Here is a 6,295-nt window from a genome sequence, read left to right on the forward strand (position 1 = left end):
TCCTTTATTAAGCAATGACTTTTTTATGGCCACTCTTCCGTAAAGCCCAGCTCTCTGGAGTGTATGGCTTAAAGTGGTCCTATGGACAGATACTCCAATCTCCGCTGTGGAGCTTTGCATCTCCTTCAAGGTTATCTTTGGTCTCTTTGTTGCCTCTCTGATTAATGCCCTACTAGCCTGATCTGTGAGTTTTGGTGGGCGACCCTCTCTTGGCAGGTTTGTTGTGGTGCCATATTCTTTCCATTTTTTAACAATGGATTCAATGGTGCTCCGTGGGTTTTTCAAAGTTTTGTATATTTTTTATAACCCAACCCTGATCTGTACTTCTCCACAACTTTGTCCCTGACCTTTGGAGAGCTCCTTGGTCTTCATGGTGCCGCTTGCTTGGTGGTTCCCCTTGATTAAGGGTGTTGCAGACTCTGGGGCCATTCGGAACAGGTGTATATATACTGAGATCATGTGACACTTAGATTGCACACAGGTGGACTTTAACTAATTATGTGACTTCTGAAGGTAATTGGTTGCACCAGATCTTATTTAGGAGCTTCATAGCAAAGGGGGTGAATACATATGCACGCACCACTTTTCCGTTCTATTTTTTGTCCATTTTTTTTTACAAATCATTTTTTTCATTTCACTTCACCAGTTTGGTCTATTTTGTGTATGTCCATTACATGAAATCCCAATAAAAATCTATTTAAAATGACAGGTTGTAATGCAAAATAATAGGAAACTTGCCAAGGGGGATGAATACTTTTGCAAGGCACTGTATACGAGCAATTAGGGTTAAGTGTCTTGCTCAAGGTCACATCGACAGACTTTTCACCTAGCTCCGGGATTCAAACCAGCAACCTTTCGGTTACTGGGTCAACACACTTAACTGCTATGCTACCTACCTATAGGCTACCTGCCGCTTTGATACTTGTAATCAATCAATACATAAAAACTTTCATGACTCAAAGCGAGACCCAGATTCAGACACAGGAGGCAGATGGTTGGAGTCTTCCAATGTTTATTAATCCAAAAGGAGTAGGCAAGAGAATGGTCGTGGACAGGCAAAAGGTCAAAAACAGATCAGAGTCCAGGAGGTACAGCGTGGCAGACAGGCTCGTGGTCAAGGCAGGCAGAAAGGTCAGTCAGGTGGGTACAGAGTCCAAAAACAGGCAAGGTTCAAAACCAGGAGGACTAGAAAAAGGAGAAATAGTTGCAAAAATCAGAAGAACGGGAAAAACGCTGGTTGACTTGGAAAAACATACAAGACGAACTGGCACAGACAGGAAACACAGGGATGAATACAGTGGGGAAAATAAGCGACACCTGGAGGGGGTGGAGACAATCACAGAGACAGGTGAAACAGATCAGGGCGTGACAAAAACATAAAAGAACAAGTCTTTCCCAATCACTGTGAGAATAGATGGGGATCCCTGCTTCATTAAAACTAACACGGCTGGGTTTTGAATTCACAGCTAATGGAGAGAGAACTATTCCTTCATATCATCTATGACACCCTATTCCCTATATAGTGCTTTGTAATGCACTACTTTGCCAGGGCGTGCCATGGTTTCTCGACCAAAGTAGTGCACTATATAGAGAATAGGGTACCATTTAAGACTCACACGCTGCTCTCTCTATCTGTCTTTGTGTATGGTCTTCAGGTGTTTCTTCAGATAGCCAGGTGTAGGGTTTCTCCCCAATGTGGACCAGTTTGTGCCTCTTCAGATTATTGTAATCCAGAAAGCCCTTCCTGCAGTACGAGCACCAGTGTCTCTTCTCCCCGTGGTGCCACCTCAGGTGGACCTTCAGCTCCAGGCGCTTCGAGGATGCGTCGGATAATGAAGCGTTTGGCACAGATCAGGCAGACGAACAGTCGCACGCCGCTGTGTTTGGTCACACCAAAAGCGGTAGACGGTGGCCCTGTTGAAAGTAGTGGCCCTGCTGGTTGCCGTGGATGCAGTTTCAGGCCTTGAAGTTGGGGAAGTCCTTGCCGCAGGCAGAGCAGGAGGAGTGGCTATCTAAAGCGGCAGTGCTGCTCAGGACACGACCGCAGTCTGCGCACTGGTTCTTAGCGAGATGTTTCTGCTGAAACTGGGGAGACTTGGAGATGGAACGGCAACTACATCAGTTGTGATTGGCGGTACTGCCATGCCTGATGGAATGTTAGCGGGCACTGGGAAGACATGAAGCCAGAGCGAGGGCTGGCGGTGATAATGAAGGGGGTAGGTCGAGGGCTGGAGGGAGACCATTTAAAATGTAAAGCCGCCACTGCCACCGAACGAGGTCTCAAATCAAATCAAATATTATTTGTCACATACACATGGTTAGCAGATGTTATTAATACGAGTGTAGCGAAATGCTTGTGCTTCTAGTTCCGACCATGCAGTAATATCTAACAAGTAATCTAACCTAACAATTTCACAACAACTACCTTATACACACAAGTGTGAAGGAATTAATAAGAATATGTACATAAAAAAATATATGAATGAGCGATGGCCGAACGGCATAGGCAAGATGCAGTAGATGGTATAGAGTACAGTATTTACATATGAGATGAGTAATGTAGGGTATGTAAACATTATATAAAGTGGCTGGTGATACATTTAGTACATACATTTTTCATTATTAAAGTGGCTAGAGATGAGTCAGTATGTTGACAGCAGCCACTCAATGTTAGTGATGGCCGTTTAACATTCTGACAAAGCAAAAACAGGTTTTTAGAAATGTTAACACATTTCTTAAATACAAACCTGAAATATCAAATTTACATAAGTAAAATTTTCTGTTTTTCAGTCTCTCGGTCCCAGCTTTGATGCACCTGTACTGACCTCGCCTTCTGGATGATAGCGGGGTGAACAGGCAGTGGCTCGGGTGGTTGTTGTCCTTGATGATCTTTTTGGCCTTCCTGTGACATCGGGTGGTGTAGGTGTCCTGGAGGGCAGGTAGTTTGCCCCCGGTGATGCGTTGTGCAGACCTCACTACCCTCTGGAGAGCCTTACGGTTGTGGGCGGAGCAGTTGCCGTACCAGGCGGTGATGCAGCCCGACAGGATGCTCTCGATTGTGCATCTGTAAAAGTTTGTGAGTGTTTTTGGTGACAAGTCGAATTTCTTCCGCCTCCTGAGGTTGAAGAGGCGCTGCTGCAGCAGCTCTGCTTTGCCAAGCGCAAGAAGTATGTGTGCCCTGACTTCTACAGAGGTCATATCGCAGTAAATGCTGTACAGCCACTACAGACGTCTGATTAACCATGCTAAGCCTTTAAGGAACTTGATTTGGCCTCCACAGATATCCAGATCATATTTTCAGATCAAGCATAAATATGATTTTACGGTTGGCTAATGCTAATAAGCTATGGTTAGCACTCAGCATCCTTAAGCTAGTGGGTGTCAGTCAGAGTTATTTAACAATATATTAAGTGGATGGGCAAGCTAAGGATGTTGATATAAGTCACGATATTAGGAAAAGTGTTTATTTCCAGCTAGTGTATGTGATGTGTTTTGTTTCTGTAGCTAGCTTGGCTGGCTAGTTCAGTAGCTACTGGCTGGCGAGCTAGCTGAGACCGAGAAGAGAGAATGTTTTTCTGACTGAAGCACATATCTTCTGACAGTGACACAGTGGACAGAAGCTGTCCACACCCTGTGGACAGAAGCTGAACTTTACTGAAACATTATAATTCACCCTGTTCAAAATCAGCAATGTTGACGTGGTAGAACTGACAAAATTAAATGAATCGTAGTCTTATTACCTTTTCCATTATACAAGCAAACATGTTTGGCTCATGTCTGTTATTTCCATTCATTCCATATGTAACTATTTGTAAAAAATATATACATATATATATTTCATTAAGCTTTTATTTCTATTACTCTTTTTATTCAATTAGCTACATACTTCTATTGTTGTTGCATTGTCGAGAGGTTAACCTGCAAGTAAGCATTTCATTGCACTGAGTATTCCATGTATATGAGATGTATATGACAAATAAACTAACTTGAACTTGCTATGCGAATGACACTCTACTAATTTTCTCTTTTCCCCCCCTTCTGACACCCAGGTGGCGACACGTATCTCTGCGTGCCTGGCAGATATCTCAGCTTGGATGTCAGCCCACCACCTCAAGCTCTACAAGACAGAACTGCTCTTCCTCCCGGTTGACAACTCCAAAGTGTTGCAAAGAACCTTAGCGTGACCCTGTACAACACCCTGTAGTTCTCTGCAAACATCAAAGCAGTGACCTGCTCCTGCAGGTTCATGCTCTACAACATCCATAGAGTACGACCCTACCTCACACAGGAAGTGGCGCAGGTCCTATTCCAGGCACTTGTCATCTCCCGTCTGGACTACTGCAACTCTCTGTTGGCTGGGCTCCCTGCTTGTGTCATCAAACCCCTGCAACTTATCCAGAACACAGCAGCTCACCTGGTTTTCAACCTTCCACAGTTCTCACGTCACGCTCCTCTGCACACTCCAATGGCTTCCAGTCAAAGCTTGCATCCACTACAATACCATGGTGCTTACCTACGGAACAGCAAGAGGAACTACCTCTCCCTACCTTCAGGCTATGCTCAAACCCTACACCCCAACCCGAGCACTCCGTTCTGCCACCTCAGGTCTCTTGGCCCTTAGCTCCCGCTCAGCCCAGTCGATGCTCGACTCTTTCCTGGCACCCCAATGGTAATACCATCTTCCCCCTGAAGCTAGGACAATAGAGTCCCTGCCCATCTTCCAAAAACATCTGAAACACTACCTCTTCAAACAGTATCTTAAATAATTATCCTCCTCACCTCGACCCCCCCCCCCCCTGTGCATTCTAATTTTGTGTGTGTGTGTGTGTGTGTGTGTGTGTGTGAGAGAGAGAGAGGGTGATTGAGTACTGTGGGATTATTTAATCAGTTTGGCTTATTGCACATGTCAGAGTCTATGGTTGAAGTTGTTGAGTGGTTTTTGGCAATACACTATAGATGTACAGTACCTGTCAAAAGTTTGAACACACCTACTCATTCAGGGGTTTTCTTCGTTTTTACTATTTTCTGATGATTGTGGAGGCCAGGTCTTCTGATGCAGCACTCCATCACTCACCATCTTGGACAAATAGCTCTTACACAGCCTGGAGGTGTGTTGGGTCACTGTCCTGTTGAAAAACAAATGATAGTCGCAATAAGTGCAAACCAGATGGGATGAGAGCCAGTTTCATCATAGCGCTTGATGGTTTTGCGACTGCACCTGAAGAAACTTTCAAAGTTCTTGACATTTTCCAGATTGACTGACCTTCACGTCTTAAAGTATTGCTGGACTGTCATTTCTCTTTGCTTATTTGAGCTGTTCTTGCCACAATATGGAGTTGGTCTTTTACCAAATAGAACTATCGTCTGTATACCCCACCTACTTTGTCACAACACAACTGATTGTCTCAAACGCATTAAGGAAAGAAATTCCACAAATTAACTTTTAAGAAGGCACACCTGTTAATTAAAATGCATTCCAGGTGACAACCTCATGTAGTTGGTTGTGAGAATGCCAACAGTGTGCAAAGCTGTCATCAAGGCAAAGGGTGGCTACATTGAATAATCTCAAATATAAAATACATTTTGATTTGTTAAACACTTTTTGGGTTACTAAATGATTCCACATGTGTTATTTAATAGTTTTGATGTTTTAACTATCATTCTACAATGTAGAAAATAGTAAAAATAAAGAAAAACCCTTGAATGAGTAGGTGTGTCTAAACTTTTGACTGGTACTGTATGTGTTCCAGAGTAGAGTGTTCCAGAGGAGAGTGTTCCAGAGTAGAGTGTTCCAGAGGAGAGTGTTCCAAAGTAGAGTGTTCCAGAGGAGACTGTTCCAGAGTAGAGTGTTCCAGAGTAGAGTGTTCCAAAGGAGACTGTTCCAGAGTAGAGAGACCCACACAGTAGTAACTGTACTTGAATACTGACAATGTCTGCTGTTGCAGGTGGGAAGATGCTAGTTAGTTACCTGAAAAATATTTAATCTCTCAATGTTCATCTTAAAGTGCACCAAATTCATGCATTTAGCTGTTGATATTACTTTTTTTGTTGGCAGCGGTTCTCCTCAACCCACACTTTCATATGAATCTACAATATATTAATATTTCCCCCAAAAAAGTACAGGGTTGATCAGAATTGGCCTATGTTGGTGATATGACTTATTCTTCTTTTATGGACTCGGCGCACAGTGCTTTGTGTGACGCATTGAGTGATGGCTGAGATAAATTGCTTCCCGTGTACATTTCCTGTCAATTTATACACAATAAATAAAGGTCGTCTTTTTAACTCGAATAAG

Source organism: Salvelinus alpinus, chromosome 6 (assembly GCF_045679555.1).
Source record: "Salvelinus alpinus chromosome 6, SLU_Salpinus.1, whole genome shotgun sequence".
Lineage (NCBI taxonomy): Eukaryota > Metazoa > Chordata > Actinopteri > Salmoniformes > Salmonidae > Salvelinus > Salvelinus alpinus.